General features: G+C 38.7%; 1 protein-coding gene across 1 annotated transcript in view; it reads left to right on the forward strand.

Moving 5' to 3' along the window:
- The window catches only part of ATP1B3 (ATPase Na+/K+ transporting subunit beta 3), a 45,409-nt gene that overhangs the window by 480 nt on the left and 26,074 nt on the right, over positions 1–18,855 (forward strand). The gene's annotated exons all lie outside the window — the stretch shown is intronic.

Below are 18,855 nucleotides of genomic sequence, written 5' to 3' on the forward strand. Positions count from 1 at the left end.
AGTCCGCCGCCCACCGCGGTTTTCGGCCGGGGCTGCCGGACTCTCGTAAGGGCGGCGACGGAGGAGGGGCCGCGCGGCCCCATTCATTTCTAGCGTGGCGGTCGGGCCGCCTCGGCAGGGCCCGCAGGCAGCCCCCGCCGGGTGCCGAGCGCACGTGCTGCTCCGGCCTCCCGCTCCGAGCGGCGCTGGAGGCCGGCGACCCCTGCCCGAAACCGAGCCCCGAGCGTGCGGGGGCCGAGCGCCCGGGCCTCCCTTTGTACCGAGCGCGCCGTCCGGGAGAGGCCCTGGCAGAGGCTGCCGGTGGCGCCCAGCGGTTCGGGGAAGCCAGACCCTGCCCCACGCCCGGGGAGAGGAAATTTCCACTCTCGCCGCTATCTTGTGACTCGTCCACGCTGCCACCCCGGTCGGAAGAGTGCGAGTGAGTGTTAAGTGGGTGGGTGGCACGAATGTGCCGTGGTGAGTTAATTACCCAAGTACTTGGTACACGAAAATGCTCGATTTTGGACAGTGAAAAGACCGTAAAAAGGTTGATTCCTGCCTGATTCCTTTTTAATTACAGACGTTTTCTTCCTAGCAAATAGGCTTCTTTTGGGGAACGTAAATCCCAGGTGGCACAGTTTTTTGTGCCTTCAAAGCGTGTGATGGTTGTGTATGTTTTTTTGTGTATGAGTTCTTTGTTTTAAAAAAATATTTAAACCATCCACCAATGTAGTACTGCTTCAGGGTGTCTCTCTTTTTTTTCTTCTGAATAAGGACTAGTGCTTTTTAATTTATTTTTTTCCTGCTTTCTGAAAAACGTTTTAGTGGGTCTTGACCTCTTTTTTTCGGGGTGAGAATAAATTTCTAGAGTGGGAGAACTATTTGGGCACGACATCTTTAAGAGAAGCCTGAAGAGAGTAAATTAGCTGTGACTCAGAAAATAAACCGTTGCTACTGACTGAAGTCGGCTCCTCCAGACTGAAAAGTCGGCCTAAAGTCCTATCACAAGCTGAAAGGGGCCTTGGAGGTTTTTTAGCCCAATTCCCAGTTTAGAAATGAGAAAAATGAGATCTAAAGAGGTTGTGATTTTGCTTTGTGTGAAATTACATATTCCACAGAGCCAAGAAAAGAACCCAGTTGTCCTTTAATCCTAGTCCAGTGGTTTTATTATTTTACAGATGCCTTGCCTAACTAACACTTCATGATTTTTATTTAGATAGCTGTCTTTTGGGAACCCACTAATGTGAAGAGGAAATAATATCTTGCATCCGCAGTTAAAAGGGGGAGAAAATGGTGAAGTTATTATTGCTTCTAGAATGTGCTACCTTTTTGCTAAAGGAATTTTTGAGTGGTGGAGAGCCATTAATGTTTGTAGACTGTCTTCCTCAGTGCCTTCTCATTTCCAGTAATAAGTACCTTCATTTTTTGTTAGATGACATTTCTTACTGCAGAGTGCTTCTTGTCTAACCTTTGTATTTATATGATGTTGAGGTTGAGCTTTTATTGGGTATATGCCCTTACATAAATAATGTGCACAGTGGTCAAAGGTAGTCAGTCATTATATAAGAGCGGCCACAATACTACAAGTTGCGATTTATTTTAGAAGGATCAAAGCAAGACCTTTTTTCAAAATTGAAAATAAATGTTAACTTTTAACAGCACATTTCTGAGTTTATTGGAATAGTAGTAAACCAGTGCAAAATGTCATAAATTATCTGCAATCTTATCTCAACATAAGGGCATTTCTCCAATGATATATGTGGGTGTGGTTTGAAGAGGCTGAAGTCCATACTCCATTCTCCAAGGCTGTGTGTCCTCATGCGTGGGGAGTCTGCTTGGAAAAAGGGGTATCTTGCTCTAATTTTCAGAAAGGCACTGTACAGGCTAGCTGCCTGATCTCATCACTACAAAGATGTCCGCTATTAATATTTTGGTATACATCTGGGCAAACTTCAAAGGGTGTTATGTTAGTTTTTTTAAAAGAAAAGAAATCATTCAATAAGTGTTGCTTTATAATTTTTTTTTAAACTTATTTTAGAGAGAGAGCTGGGGGGAGGGGCAGAGGGAGAGAATCTTTCAAGCAGACACCCCTCTTCCCACCCGATAAGGAAGGAGCCTGTACCTGGGGTTAGACCCAAGACCCTTGGGATTTTGACCTGAGCCAAAACCAAGAGACGGTGGCCCAACTGACTGAGCCACCCAGGGACCGCTTAATATTTTGAGTATATTGTGGGCATCTTACTATTTTTTTTAAAAATACTTTATTTATTTGACAGAGGTCACAAGTGGGCAGAGAGGCAGGCAGCGAAAGAGGTTGAGAAGCAGGCTCCCTGCTGAGCAGAGAGCCCGATGCGGGGCTCGATCCCAGGTCCTGAGTTGAAGGCAGAGGCTTTAACCCACTGAGCCACCCAGGCATCCGGCATCTTACCATTTTAATAAAGATCTATATCATTTTAATGGTTAATGTTTTATTGTATGGTTCCATGTACTACGTGATTTTTAAAAACAAACATGTTTATTAATATATGTAGTTTATGTATTTGTGGGAGATATCCAGGGAAAGATGAGTATCTCCTGATTTTTTTGTTTACCAGTAATTTATTGTATATACTGATCTCTCCTCCCAGTCTCTTCAGTCTTGTGCATAAATTATTACAAATTTATTTCTTGAGATATGTTTCTACTAGTGGAATTTCAAGGTCGTATGTGGTATATGTAACCTTTACATTTGGAAATGTGTTTTTTATTTTGTTTGTTTTTAGAAACTGATTTGCAATTTTTTTCTAGTTGCTGTTAAATTTAAATGTGGGGGTGGGGGGATTACCTTTTTTTTTTTTTTTTTTTTTTTTTTTTTTTTGACCTTGGTAAAATTGCTGTATCTGCTGGTGTGTAGAAAAAAGCCTTCTCTACCCTAAGGATTTTATAAAGGATATAAAAGACTTTATAAGGATATATTAAAAGCATATATTTTTTATGGGGGAGAGGGGTAGAGGGAGCGAGAAAATCTAAGCAAGCTTCATGCCCAGTGCAGAGCCTGATAGAGGGCTGGATCCCACCACCCTGAGATCATGACCAGAGCCAAAATCAACAGTTGGACGTTTAACTGACAGTCACCCAGGGGCCCCTAAAACCACACATTTAAGAAGTAGTTTTGGCATTTACACTTGGGATAAATGAAAATACTGCAGGTTACACCACATTGCCTTATTTGCCATGGCTATGTAAAATATTTGAATTTTTAAGATTTTATTTTTTTAAGCAATCTCTATACCCAGCTGGACACTCAAACCCACAACCCTGGGATCATGAGTTACATGCATGCTGTACTTACCAAGCTGGCTGGGCATCCCTGTGTAAAAGATTTTGAGTAGCTTCTTGAATGTTGGGCAGTTTCAAAATCATTACATACATATCACCTCATTTGATCTTCACAACAACCTTCTAAAATAAAGCACACTGTAGGTGATCAAAGTGTACCTAGAGTTGGTTTCTTAGGCTGAACAGTAAGGATACATCAGGAGTAAGTAATTGTCATGTATGAAAACACAGGACAAAGAAAATTTAGCATCTTGTGATTTATGTTGCAAATATTAAACCTAAATGCATTATATATAATTATACCTAAATGCATTATATATAGAGTGAAAGATAGCTTAGAGATCCTCTACTGTTATTTATACTGTAATGGACCATGTGTTGTAGTTAACATTTTTAAGAATAATAGAGTAGTAAAAATACCATTTTATTCTACCTAGTAAGTTTATTCTAAGGAAACATATTCTGTAAAGCTTTTCTGTATTTTGTATATACAGATAACCCTGAAGTAAAATGTGTTTCTTATTGTGGCTCACAGTCAAAAACTTGAAAGCCACTAATCTAGCCCTGTGCCCTCATTTCATAGGTGAGAAAATTGAACTCATAGTCTTATTTGTCAAAGTTTACTCAGGAGTAGATCCTTGGCCTTTAGACTACCTCCAAGGCCAGACCATTTTTGTTTTTTTTGTTTGTTTTTGTTTTTAAGATTTTATTTATTTATTTGACAGATCACAAGTAGGCAGAGAGAGGGGGAAGCAGACTCCCTGTTGAGCAGAGAGCCCTATGTGGGGCTCAATCCCAGGACCCTGAGATCATGACCTGAGCTGAAGGCAGAAGCTTAACCACTGAGCCACCCAGGCACCCCTGTTTTGTTTTTTTTTAACTGCTACAACTTAATGTCATTTAATGACATCTGTTGTGGACTTCTTCGGAGTTCATTATCTTAAGGCTATCTGTCAGTAGATGCTTTATGTTCTTACTAACTTAAAACTTGAGTTGTTGATCTCAGCATAGTCAGGATTCTGGACCAAATTAATTAACACCTACATTTTGTTCATATGCCTTTTCTTTTATAGATCCATGAAGTGCCATTTTCTCAGTCACCTGCTCCCATTCTGGGTCATGCCTCAGTAAATGCTCTGCCTTGGAGATCACACTCCATCCCATCTTGGGTGTTTGACTGTAGGGGAGAAGGCAAGTGTGTTTATTTTCCCAGTATCACATAGTTTTGTAAGATGTTGTTCTTTGCCCTGTGGAGTGTGACATATTAAAAAGAAACTTTACAAAAATGTGCGCTGTTGGGAAAGTAACAGGACTTGCCTTACCCTGTGTGCAGGCTAAAAATGAAGGTCAGTGGTGGGTGTGGCAGCGGCAGCAGCAGAGGCATACTGAGCCATCACCTAGCAGGAGACAGCACTTCCTGGACTGGTAGTAGAAGGGAGGGGACGGGGTAAGTTTGTGTGTTATATTCTAGATGTTGTAATTACTGTAGTTTGTGTTTTACTGTTGTTAAGTAGCAACCTTTCTCTGCCCCCAAATTAATTAGATTTTTTTTGACTTTCCAGTTCATATCTATAGAATTAAATTAGCTGTAGTAAAAGAAGTTTAAAATCCTGCCTGTCTTTAGTAGCAATATTTCCATGTAGTTGTCATGTTTGATTAAAGACCAGTCATTTAACACTGATTGTATAATGGAAGGGAGAAAAACTAACCCTAAAAAATAAGTCATCGGTAATCTTTAACCACTTAAATAACCCCTATTAACATTTTAATAGTTTATTTCCTTTTTGTAAATAGATTTTTTAAATGTATAAATAAAAATTTAAGATACAGAGTTAGATACCTAGTTTTACCACTTAACATTTAGGGGGAATAGTTTTTATTCCTTTGCCACCTCAGAGGTTGATGATGTGTTGGGAGTAACCTTGGTGCCCTCTCCATCACATCTGTGGGTACCGTCCACGTACTCTGCTAGAATTATTATCTCTATGTTGAGATTCCCAAATCTACATCTGTAGTTGGTATGGCTTTTTTATGTTAATAAAACCAACCGCCTGACAGAGAGCTTCAATTAAATGTTTCATAGGACTATGAAGTGCTTCACACACCTCTTCATGTAAATCTCTATTACCTTCAGGGGCTCCTTAGCATGACACACACACTTCATAATCTCACTGACTTGTTTCTCTCTTGTCATCTCTTTCTACCATTCTCTGGCCCTTCTGGTCCTCTTTCTTAGCTTTTGAGTGTTCTCTTTCCTTCTCCTTGGCCTGGGTACTCAGGCTTTGGTAGCCTGATCTCTGGTAAACGTCTTTGAGCCCCTCTTTGCTTTAAGACTGTGTCAAGTGCTCCTGTGTATCCCATAATAGTTTTTTTTCTGTTACAGCATTTATAATTTTTTTTGTAGTAGTGTTTTTGCCCATTTACTAGAATATAAGTTTCTTCTTCACTCAATTTTGATTCCCTAACATTGAACCTGTTGCTTAGCACTTAGTAGAAAGATAATAAGAATAGGTTGAATGAATGAGCACTATTATGAAATATTCCCATGTAATTAGTCTTTTTGCCGTCTTTTTTTTTTTTTTTTTTAAGATTTTATTTATTTATTTGACAGCACAAGCGGGGGCGGAGCGGCAGGCAGAGGGAGAGAGAGAGAGAGAAGCAGGCTCCCTGCTAAGCAAGGAGCCCAGTGTGGAACTCGATCTCAGGACCCTGGTATCATGATCTGGGCTGAAGGTAGACACTTAACTGAATGAACCACCCAGGCACCCCATTTTTGCAACTTTTTAAAAAATGTTCTTTGGTGGTATTGATATATCATAGTATATAGTTCCCTAGTGTTTGGGCATCCTACCCCCCTTTTTTAATACCACAGTGAGTTTTCATAGAAGTTCAGTGTTGAGATGAAGCTTCCACTTAACTTTGTCTTTGGAGATTCAGCTGAGTTTGTGGCATGCCTGAGTGGTGCATCTGATTAAGGTAACAGGAATGCGGTTATTATCCAGGTCTGCTTTCTGCCTTATTGCTCTATTCAGCTTCTTTTTTTTTTTTTTTTTTAAAGATTTTATTTATTTATTTGACAGAGAGAGACCACAAGTAGACAGAGAGGCAGGCAGAGAGAGAGAGAGAGGGAAGCAGGCTCCCTGCTGAGCAGAGAGCCCGATGCGGGACTCGATCTCAGGACCCTGAGATCATGATCTGAGCCGAAGGCAGCGGCTTAACCCACTGAGCCACCCAGGCGCCCTCTATTCAGCTTCTTATACTGCTGTTATGAGACCTGCATGAAGGTTGTTTTTTGTTTGCTTTTTTAAGTTCTCTCAGATTTAATGGGCATTTATCTAACCGTGTTCTCTGCCTTGCAAGATGCTTTACTAATTATTTCTGAAAAAAATTATTTAACTTAGCAGCCTCTCACATATCTGTTTTAACTTTGTAACTGAGTTTATAGACTGCCTCTTATTTGTGACTTCTGCTTAGTATTATGTTAATGCCTTAGTAAGGTATGACTTTGGGACTGACCCATGTCCAAGGCATAAGGTACTTTTCTTTGGCAGGTTCTGACCTGTAATTAGTGGCCCTTTTTGTACCCTTAACACCACCAGTCCCCACCCAGTACCTCTCTAATCATTTCTGAGTCCTTCCTGTCTGTTTTTCCTTGTCTCATTTCCTAAATGTTTATTTCCCAGCTGCTGTCTTTCCTTGTTTTCTCCTCATCTTCTTCCCTGGCAATCTCATAAAACAATTGCAAAGATCACTCACACATTTTACTTGGTTAACATGTCTCTGATTTAGTTGCTTCCTGTATATCTCAGAAACCTGAGAGGGAGAGGCTTAGATATTTTGACTAGCTCTGTTACTATACTACCTTATATATCATCTGGCAAATAGCTTTTTTCCCCTTCCTCTACTGAAGTTCTTGTGAGTTGCTCCTATATTTACAGTTTTTGAAAATAGGAATCACTATGTTTTTCTTCATTTGGACTCTAAACCTGGCCAGATCATGCCAGTTCTACATCTGTAATGTCTCTTAAATCTGATCTACACCCTCATTGTCACTACTAAGATTAATCAGGAATTAACTTCCTCTGCCCTACTCCTGCCCCCCCCCCACCATATCTTATGAAAACCCACATTTAGAGGGAAATCAGGGTGTTCACTTTTCATAGCTTCATAATACTAACCACCTGTTTGAAATTTCACGGTTCTTAACACTCCCTCTCAACCCTGGCCCCACTGTGTCAGGATCTGGTAGTGCCTTTCCTCATAAATTCTCTGATTAAAAACTTAAAGCACCAGATGAGCTTTTGTGACTTTTCCATAGTTGTTCCAATTTCAGATAGACAGTTGGCTTTCCAATTTTTATCTGCTATTAAAAAAAAAGTCGTAGTGTTGTTGATTTTGGGGAAGGTGAGCTCTTAACTCCTGAGGTATCCCCCAGAAAGATCCAAGGAGTCCGTTGGAATCATTGTGACCTAAACCAGTGTAACTTCATTGCTATCAGGTTATTTTTAAAGCTACAGCTTTGATTGTGCTACTTCCTGTTCCCCAAAATTGTGTTTGGATCCCCACTGCTTTCAGAAGGTTTAAATAATTTCCAAACATCCTGGCATTCCAGGCTTATTACATATTGGCTTAGAACTAAGTTTCCAACCTTATAACCTGTCGTTGCCCACCTTATTCCAGTATACCACTTGTCATAGGGTGCATCTAGAATTCTCTGTTCATTCCCTCCCCCGTACCCTTCCTCTCTGCATCATAAATTCTTCCCTACTTCAGAGACCTTTTTCTGATATATGCCTAAGTGAAAATAACACCACATTTGTCTTGTATAACACCTAAAACTTTGTATCCTGGATTATGGCTGCTTATATGCATTGCTCCTACTAACTAGGTGTTCTCACAAATCAGAATTTACATTTGCATATCCCCCTAACATCTAACACATAGTAAGAGCACTTTTTTTGTTCTGATTTTGGATGCACAAATTGTTATTTACTTGTGATTCACCTATTTCTTGGGCTAAAGGTGAGAGTATTATACGTTAGTTAGTATAGCTGCACACAAAGTCTTAATTTGTATGTAAAGGTATAATTCCCCTTACCTTACCATGATTCTGCCCCACTAAACAAATTCATTTTAAAGTTTCCAGATGGGGCACCATAATAAAATGAGCCTGTGGGCATATATGTATGTGTTTTTACTTCATGAATCGTAGACGTATACCAATATCCTGAGATGACCAGACAAGGATTCAGAATATAGACCTAATTTCTAGTTCCACACATCAACTAAGCTTAGATAACTCATTTAAAATCTCTTGGTTTTAGTTTCTTCTGTAGGAGAAAAGTTGCAGAAGATAAGTTTCTAAATGTAACTTTGAAATGAAAAAAAACAAGTATATAAAATGCTTTATTAGAGGAGCAGGCAGCAAGCTTTTTCTTTTAAGGCACCAAATAATACTTATGGCTTTTCCAGCCATTTGGTGTCTGTTGCAGCTACTCAGCTCAGCTATTGTGGCTTGAAAATGGCAATAGACCATTTGTAAACCAATGGACCTAGCTAGGTTTCAAGACTTTATTTACAACAACAGGCAGTACTATGGTTGGCTGACCTCTTTAGAAGTTGGTGTCAGTGTAGGCGGACTCAAGAAATCTGAACTGGTCTTAGATGAGATGTCGACTCTTGGCTTGTTCTTTTCAAATAATGAAAGTAACACTGTTGTTTGAATTTTTATAGTACAGATGTGAATATTCAGTAAGTCCATTGTCCTCTTCAGCTTCTTTCCTGGGTAATATTGTTAACGGTAATGATTTTTAAAATGTTTATCCACTTGGGATAAAGGTCTGGCGGTTTTTTATAAAAGTAAATGTATACCTACTCCATGACCCAGCAGTTCTACTCCTAGGTGTTTACCCAAGAGAAATGAAAACGTATATTCCTGAAAATACTTGTACAAGAATGTTTCATAGTAGCTTCAACTGGAAACAGCCCAGGTGTCCATCAGCAGGAGAATAGGTAAACAAACTTGTGTGTCCAAACAGCAGAATACTACTCAACAGTAAAAAGTAACGAACTATGGATACGCAGAACAGGGATGAATTTCACAATTAGGCTAAGCAGGAAAGAAGCTTTACCTAAGAGAATACATACAATATGACTTCATTTATATAAATTCTAAAGCAAGCAACACTTCATCAGTGATGGAAAAAGGCCCAGAATGTTGTTTCCTTTAAGGCAGTGGTCATGGAGATTGGGAAGGGGCACCAGAGAACTTGGTAGCGTCATGTAATATTATGTCTCTTGCTGAGGGCTTAGATCATATAGAATACATTTATCAAAGCCCTTTTTTAAAAAAGTTTTAAAATTTTAGTTAATATACTGTACAGGTGTACAGTACAGTGATTCAGCACTTCCATACAATACCAGTGCTCATCACAAGTGCCCTCCTTAATCTCCATCACCTGTTTTACTCATCCCCCCCACCCACCTCCTTCAGGTAACCATCAGTTTGTTCCTTGTAGTTTAGTATGTCTTTCTCTTTATTCCCTTTGCTTTGTTTTGTTTTTTCCTTTTTGTTTCTTTAATTCCACATATGAGTAAGATCATATGGTATGTAGTCTTTGACTTATTTCACTTAGCGTAATACTCTCTTCCTCTACCCATGTCGTTGCAAATAGCAAGTTTTCATTCTTTTTTTATGGCTGAGTAACATGCATGTGTGTGTGTGTGTCTGTCTGCCTGTCTGTGTGTGTGTATGCTGTACATACCACATCTTTATCCACTCAGCGATTGATGGACACTTGGACTGTTTCCATGATTTGGCTATTGTGGATAAACATAAGAGTTCGTGTATCCCTTCGAATTAGTATTTTTGTATTCTTCGAATAAATACCTAGTAGTGTGATTGCTGGATTATAGGGTAGTTCTATTTTTTTTTTAACATTTTTTTAAATAATTTTTTAAATTTTTTAATAAACATATAATGTGTTATTAGCCCCAGGGGTACAGGCCTGTGAATCACCAGGTTTACACACTTCACAGCACTCACCATAGCACATACCCTCCCCAATGTCCATTACCCCACCACCCTCTCCCTACCCTCCTCCCCCCAGCAACCCTCAGTTTGTTTTGTGAGATTAACAAGTCTCTTTTGGTTTGTCTCCCTCCCAGTCCCATCTTGTTTCATTTATTCCTTTCTTGGCCCCCAAACCCCCCACGTTGCATCTCCACTTCCTCATATCAGGAAGATCATATGATAGTTGCCTTTCTCTGATTGACTTATTTCGCTAAGCATAATACCCTCTAGTTCCATCCACGTTGTTGCAAATGGAAAGGTTTCATTTCTTTTGATGGCTGCATAGTATTCCATTGTGTATATATATACCACATCATCTTTATCCATTCATCTGTTGATGGACATCTAGGTTCTTTCCATACTTTGGCTATTGTGGACATTGCTGCTATAAACATTCAGGTGCCTGTGGCCCTTCAGACCACTATGTTTGTATCTTTAGGGTAAATACTCAGTGCAATTGCTGGGTTGTAGGGTATCTCTATTTTCAACTTTTTGAGGAACCTCCATGCTGTTTTCCAGAGTGGTTGCACCAGCTTGCATTCCCACCAACAGTGTAGGAGGGCTTCCCTTTCCCCGAATCCTCACCAGCACCTGTCATTTCCTGACTTGTTAATTTTAGCCATTCTGACTGGTGTGAGGTAGTATCTCAGTGGGTTTTGATTTGTATTTCCCTGATGCTGAGTAATGTTGAGCACTTTTTCATGTGTCTGTTGGCCATCTGGATGTCTTCTTTGCAGAAATGTCTGTTCATGTCCTCTGCCCATTTCTTGATTGGATCATTTGTTCTTTGGGTGTTGAGTTTGATAAACTCTTTATAGATTTTGGATACTAGCCGTTTATCTGATATGTCGTTTGCAAATATCTTCTCCCATTCTGTCAGTTGTCTTTTGGTTTTGTTAACTGTTTCCTTTGCTGTGCAAAAGCTTTTGATCTTGATGAAATCCCAATGGTTCATTTTTGCCTTTGCTTCCCTTGCCTTTGGCGATGTTCCTAGGAAGAAGTTGCTGTGGCTGAGGTCAAAGAGGTTGCTGCCTGTGTTCTCCTCAAGGATTTTGATGGGATTCCTTTCTCACATTGAAGTCCTTCATCCATTTTGAGTCTATTTTCGTGTGTGGTGTAAGGAAATGGTCCAATTTCATTTTTCTGCATGTGGCCGTCCAATTTTCCCAACACCATTTCTTGAAGAGGCTGTCTTTTCTCCATTGAACATTCTTTCCTGCTTTGTTGAAGAGTAGTTGACCATAGAGTTGAGGGTCTATTTCTGGGCTCTCTATTCTGTTCCATTGATCTATGTGTCTGTTTTTGTGTCAGTACCATACTGTCTTGATGATGACAGCTTTGTAATAGAGCTTGAAGTCTGGAATTGTGATGCCACCAACTTTGGCTTTCTTTTTCAATATTCCTCTGGCTATTCGAGGTCTTTTCTGGTTCCATATAAATTTTAGGATTATTTGTTCCATTTCTTTGAAAAAAAATGCATGGTATTTTGTAAGATTTTATTTTTAAGTAATCTCTTTGCCCAGCAACGTGAAGCTTGAGCTCACAACCCTGAGATCAGGAATCACATACTGTGTATAGACTGAACCAGCCAGGTACCCTGGTAGTTCTATTTTTTTTTTTTTTTTTTTTTTTTGAGACCCTCGATACTGTTTTCCAGAGTAGCTGCACCAGTTTGCATTCCCCCCAACAGTATAAGAGGTTTCCCCTTTTCCACATCCTCACCAACACCTCTTGTTTTTTATGTTGTTGATTTCTGACAGGTGTGGGTGATATTTCATTGTTGTTTTGATTTGCATTTTCCTAATAAGTGATGTTGCACATCATTTCATGTGTCTGTTGGCCATCTGTATGTCATCAAGGCAAAAATGTCTATTCATGTCTTCTGCCCATTTTTTAATTGGATTATTCATTTTTTGGGGTGTGATTGTCAAAACCCATCTAATAGCACATTAGAGATTTGTGTATTTCATTAAATGTGATGTTTCTCCAATTTTAGTTAATATGAATGATGAAGTGTTTGGGGCTGAAGTATACATACTGACATCTGGAATTTGAAATGCATTTAAAAAATAAATGGTGGGGTGCCTGAGTGGTTTAGTGGGTTAAGCCTCTGCCTTCAGCTCAGGTCACGATCTCAGAGTCCTGGGATCGAGCCCTGCATCGGGCTCTCTGCTCATCAGGGAGCATGCTCCCCCCTCTCCCTCTGCCTACCTCTCTGCCTACTTGTGATCTCTCTGTCTGTCAAATAAATAAATAAAATATTTTTTTTAAAAGTAAATGGTGAATAAATAGGAGATACAGTAGAATGTTAACTATAGAATCTAGGTGTGTTTGTGGATGTTCATTGACATTCGATCTTTCTGTGTGTATATAAACATTGCCAACTGAATATTAGAGGAAAAGAATACATTTTTTTTAAAAGATCTTATTTATTTGAGAGAGAGTGCGTTAGTTGGGGAGGAGCAGAGGAATGGGGTCAAGCAGACTCCACGCTGGGCACTGAGCTGGTCTCTGAGGCTCAATCATGACCTGAGCGAAAATCAAGAGTCAGATGCTCAGGGCGCCTGGGTGGCTCAGTGGGATAAGCCTCTGCCTTCGGTACAGGTCATGGTCTCAGGGTCTTGGGATCGAGCCCCGCATCGGGCTCTCTGCTCAGCAGGAAGCATACTTCCCCCTGCCTCTCTGCCTACTTGTGATCTCTCTCTCTCTCTCTGTGTCAAAAAAATAAAATCTTTTAAAAATAAATAGTCAGATGCTCAACCAACTGAGCCACCCAAGTACCCCGAGAGTATGTGGATACATTTATGTTTCTCTCAATTGCCTTCCACCAGTTGTGGAGTCTTTCCTATAAAAATAATTGCTTATCAGTTTTCTTTCAGTCCTATTTCAGTGCATCTATATGTAAGTATATACTTACACATAAGTATATATAAGTTTGGGGGTATATATGGAATATGTAGGAATAAGTAATTTTCTACTTTTACATGAGTAATAGGAAAAATGTATGTTCTAAGTGTGTCCTATGTTTCCATGTCAGTGTGTATTTATCTCGTTCCTTTGAATCATTACATAGTTGCAGTGTAGAGCTATATATCCAAGAGATACATATATATTTTTTGTGAATACTTAGATTATTTCTAATTTTTTCTCTTAAAGATTGCTGCTTGTGTATGTGCCGCTATTTATCTAGGGTAGCTACTGAGAAATGAAATTACCACTTTGTATGTTTATTTTTATATTAATAGACTGTCCTCCTTTATATAATAGACTGTGCCAATTTATACTTCCACCAGCAGTGGCTAAAAGTACCATTTTCCCTTTGACTTTCTGAGCATTGGATATTACCAACCTTTAAAATTTTTTGCTGGGGGTGCTTGGGTGGCTCAGTGGGTTAAGCCTCTGCCTTTGGCTTAGGTCATGTTCTCAGGGTCCTGGATCGAGCCCCGCATTGGGCTCTCTGCTCAGCAGGGAGCCTGCTCCCCCCCCACCCCCCACACTCTCTCTGTCAAATAAATAAATAAAATATTTTGCCGATTTGATGGGATGTTGGTACTTGGTTGGTTTCATTTGCATTATCTCTGGTAACTGCAACTGAGCATATTTTTGTTAGCTCATTTTTTTTTATAGTCACTTAGTCCCTTTGCTCTCCTTTGTTTCCTTTATTTAAAAATATTTGTTTTAAATTAACATTATCACAAATTTTTTTTTAATTTTTTTATTTATTCAAGAGAGAGACAGAGTGAGAGAGCATGAGAGGAGACAGAGAGAGAAGCAGACTCCCCAAGGAGCTGGGAGCCTGATGTGGGACTCGATCCCAGGACTCTGGGATCATGATCTGAGCCGAAGGCAGTCGCTTAACCAACTGAGCCACCCAGGTGCCCCAACATTATCACAAATTTTAATAGGCTGTTCCTAATCAACCCAAAATATATTGAATAATCCAATAATTCCTCACTGATTTGAATTGCCAACTTTCTTACATGTAAAACTTCATCTTGGATCTTTTCTTGGATTTTGTCGATCTGTATCTCTGTTCCTCTGTCAATCTTACAAATTTCACACATGGAAGCTCTTTGTGAGCATTTGTAAAATAAAATACATGTGTGAAACTGGGTGGATACTGTCTGTCCAGTTTTGGTATTATATATGCTGGCCTTATAAAAACCATTTAGGTAACTTACAGAGCATCCTAAAAGGATAGTTAATAGAAAAATTCTATTCCTTGAAAATTGGGAGAACCAGCTAAAGCCATTTGGACATGGTGTATGTTTTAAGGGCAGAGCTCTGTTTACTTTTTTAATAAAAATTTCTGATTTGGAAATGTATATTTTCCTTAAAATATCATATATTTCATTTGTTCTCCAGTTTGCTAATTGAAACTGGTTTTATTGATCAAATTCAATATTTTTGCATGTGTTTCTATTACTTTCATCTTAAATCTCTCCCGTTTTCCTTGAATTTATTTTAGTCTCTAATTAAAAACCTGGCTCCTTTTCGTTAATCTTACTTTTTAGTGAATGAATCTAAGGATTTTCCTTTGCTTCTGCCCTGACTACATTATTGTTTTGAATTTTGAGTATTTCAGGTTTCATCGTCTTTTTAATCCAAGAATTATTTAGAAATCTACTTTCTAAATTTTTTTTTAAAGATTTTAATTTCTTTATTTATTTGACAGAGAGAGATCACAAGTAGACAGAGGCAGGCAGAGAGAGAGAGAGAGAGGGAAGCAGGCTCCCCGCTGAGCAGAGAGCCTGATTCGGGGCTCGATCCCAGGACCCTGAGATCATGACCTGAGCCAAAGGCAGCGGCTTAACCCACTGAGCCACCCAGGCGCCCCTGTTTTAATTTCTAATATATTTACTTTGGTTTTAGAGAATGTAGCCTTGATTTTTTTTTTTTAAGTTTTTTAACTTTAGTTTTTGTGTTATTATATCTTAAGTCATGGTATCTTTAGGGACAGTGTTCCAAGTTTGTAAAGAAGATATTTCCTGGTGACTACGGAAGTTCTACATATACTAGGTAACTATTAGTTGTTTTAAAAATACTTACTCGGGGCACCTGGGTGGCTCAGTGGGTTAAGCCTCTGCCTTCGGCTCAGGTCATGATCTCAGGGTCCTGGGATCGAGCCCCACATCGGGCTCTCTGCTCAGCAGTGAGCCTGCTTCCTCCTCTCTCTGCCTGCCTCTCTGCCTACTTGTGATCTCTCTCTCTCTCTGTCAAATAAATAAATAAAATTTAAAAAAATAAAAATAAAAATACTTACTCCTCGGGGTGCCTGGGTAGCTCAGTCAGTTAAGCGTTTGCTCAGGTCATGATCTCAAGGTCCTAGGATTCAGGCTCCCCCCAACCCCCCCACCATGTGCCAGTGCTCTCTCTCCCTCAAATAAGTCTTAAAAAAAAATATTCTTCTTCCTGTTATTATTTACTTCATCTATGGATTTCTGGGAGAGGTATGTTAAAATCTCTGTGATTGTGGTAATTTTGTAATTTTGCTTTTGCTTTACGTATGTTAAGCCATTTAGCATCACAAGGTTCATGGCTATTAGTATCTTTATGTATTTTTATTAATAGGAAACGTATTCTTTTTTTTTTCAACGTGTTCTCTTAATGCTTTTTGACTTTGATTTCTAGTTTGCTTAGAGTAATAACATCACATCTAGATTTCTTTTTGTTAGCCAAGACCCACTTTGTTTTCCACCATTAATGTTATAATTTTAGGTTTTCTTCTATGAATAGCATTTAGTGGATTTCTTTTTTACCCACTTTGAGAATGTCTTCTGACTACTGTGAAATTATTCTTGCCATATTATTTTTGAGGTTTTGTTATTAAATTTAAGCAAATTAAAAATTTTAACTTTATATAAAGTATAAACTAATATAGCAACAAAAGGAATCATTGGCTGCCTGATGAATGATGTGTGGATTGCAGAGGGGCACAAGGACTTTGGGAAGTGATAGAAATGTTCTGTATCTGTAGTGTAGTGGTGGTTTCACAGATTATGCAACTGTCAAAGACTCCCTGGGATTGTGCAGTTGAAATTAATAAAAGTTATTATGTGTAAATTATTCCTCAGACTGATAAGGAAAAGAAATTAAAATCAACACTTGCATGTTGCCAGTAAGTCTTACTGGTTTCTTTGCTTACCATTGCTTTATATATTTTTCCTCTCTTTTTAAAGAAAACTTTAAAAATTGGAAATATATAATTATATTAACTTGTTTTGGCCTATGATTGTACTTTTTTAAAAAAATCAGGTATTAGGGGCGCCTGGGTGGCTCAGTGGGTTAAAGCCTCTGCCTTCGGCTCAGGTCATGATCCCAGGGTCCTGGGATCGGGCCCCACGTCGGGCTCTCTGCTCAGCAGGGAGCCTGCTTCCCCCCCACCCCGCCTGCCTCTCTGCCTACTTGTGGCCTCTATCTGTCAAATAAATAAATTTAAAAATCTCTAAAAAAAAAAAAAAAAGTCAGGTATTATATAAGTTCTTTAAAAAACAAAAGAATTAAGACAGTGTAGCTAGGGGCGCCTGGGTGGCTCAGTGGGTTAGGCCGCTGCCTTCGGCTCGGGTCATGATCTCAGGATCCTGGGATCGAGCCCCGCATCGGGCTCTCTGCTCGGTGGGGAGCCTGCTTCCTCCTCTCTCTCTGCCTGCCTCTCTGCCTGCTTGTGATCTCTGTCTGTCAAATAAATAAATAAAATCTTAAAAAAAAAAAAAAGACAGTGTAGCTAAAACTCAAATCCTCCTTGACCACATCCTCAGCCCCAGTCCAGATCCCTTCTGTCATCTTCAGAGGTGACCACCATTTGTGAATTTGGTTTCTAAGTCTCTGCCCCATTAACAAACACTCTGTTTTATATATATTTATAGAAATGTAATTATTTTTGGGTGTTTTAAATTTAAGCTTGTGGTATTTATCATTCTGGGGTAACTTTTTTCCACTTGGGGTTTTTGAAATCTCTTTCATTCCTTTTTTAACTACTGTTTATAGTTTTCTATTATATATTATGTTTTACTTCTTTGTTTGAGGACACTTACATTGTTAGCAGTTTTTTTTTGCTATTGCTCTTCAGTTTTTTTTATAATTGCATAACCAATTCTTTCAGTTAGGATTTCAGGTTAGTAATTTTCTGAGTCCTTGTATGTCTGGAGATGTCCTTTTGTTTATTTAATTGGTTGATCTTTTTGTTTACAATAATTTTTCCTCAATTTGAAATAGATTTCATTTTTCGCCAATGAGATATCTGTCAGTTCCAGTTGTCTGCCTTAGGTAGAGCCTGTTTTATCCCTTTAGGAGCATTAAGAAATTTTCTCTTTATGTTTGGTGTTCTGACACTTTACTTATGTCCAGGTCTTGGATGTTTTCCAGTATTTTCCAGTCTTTTCCAATCTAGACCGAAAATTTGTTACTGCTTTGAACATTCTTTCCCTTTTCTGATGGAATTTCTTTTAGATTTGTTGATGATATTCTGGTTCTCTCCCCCATGTTTCAATAATTTCCATATATTCCCTCCCTCTTTTTGCCCAGTGTTTTAAAAAATCTTGGTTTGAGATTTTAGCTCACTGAATTTTTCTTTAGCTGGCCAATTCATTAGGTTAGCCTTTCTCCTCTAAGTTTTTGTTTTTTAAACAGCTTTACTGAAGTATAATCGACAAACAGTAAGCTGCACATATTTGAAGTGCGCAACTTGAGTTTTGACATACTCACATATATGCATATACATACATAATACTGTGAAACTCTCACTAATCAAAATAATGAACATAACCATTACTCCCCAAATTTCCTCTTGCCCCTTTGTAATCCATCCTCTCTCTCTCCCTTCCTCCCCAGTCTGCAGGCAAAAATAGATCTGCTTTTTGGACACTTTGCTTTGTATTTTCTGAAATTTTAAATAAAAAATAAATTTTTTTATTTTAAATTTTATTTTAAATTTATTTTATTTTAAATTTATTTAAATTTATTTTAAATTTTAAATTAAAAAAGTGTGTACTTTTTTGGGGTGGGTGAGGAGGGGCTGACTCCTTTCATTTAGTGTAATTATTTTTGAGTAATAGCCTGAATATTATTTCATTGTATAGCTATACCAGCATTTACTTATTAATTCATTTTTGATGTGCATATTGATTGTTTGTACTTTTTAGTAATTACAAATAAAGCACCTATGAATATTCATATACATTACTCTGGGAATATGTGCTTTTATTTTTCTTGGTTAAATATCTAGGAATGGATTAGCTGGACCCTGTCGTAGGTGTACGTTGTAAACTTTCCAAAAAATTTTCAAATTGGTTTCTAAAATAGGGCTTTTCTCTTTTTTGTTGTTGTTTATTCCCACCAGGAGTGTTTGAAAGTACAGTTGCTCCACTCCTGGGCCGTCACTTGGTATTGTCAGTCCCTAGGTTTTCCAGCATTGTAGTGAGCCTGTAGTGGCAGCTAATGGTGGTTTTGATTTGCCCTTCCCTGATAACTAGCGATGTTGAGCACCT

Source organism: Lutra lutra, chromosome 1 (genome assembly GCF_902655055.1).
Source record: "Lutra lutra chromosome 1, mLutLut1.2, whole genome shotgun sequence".
Lineage (NCBI taxonomy): Eukaryota > Metazoa > Chordata > Mammalia > Carnivora > Mustelidae > Lutra > Lutra lutra.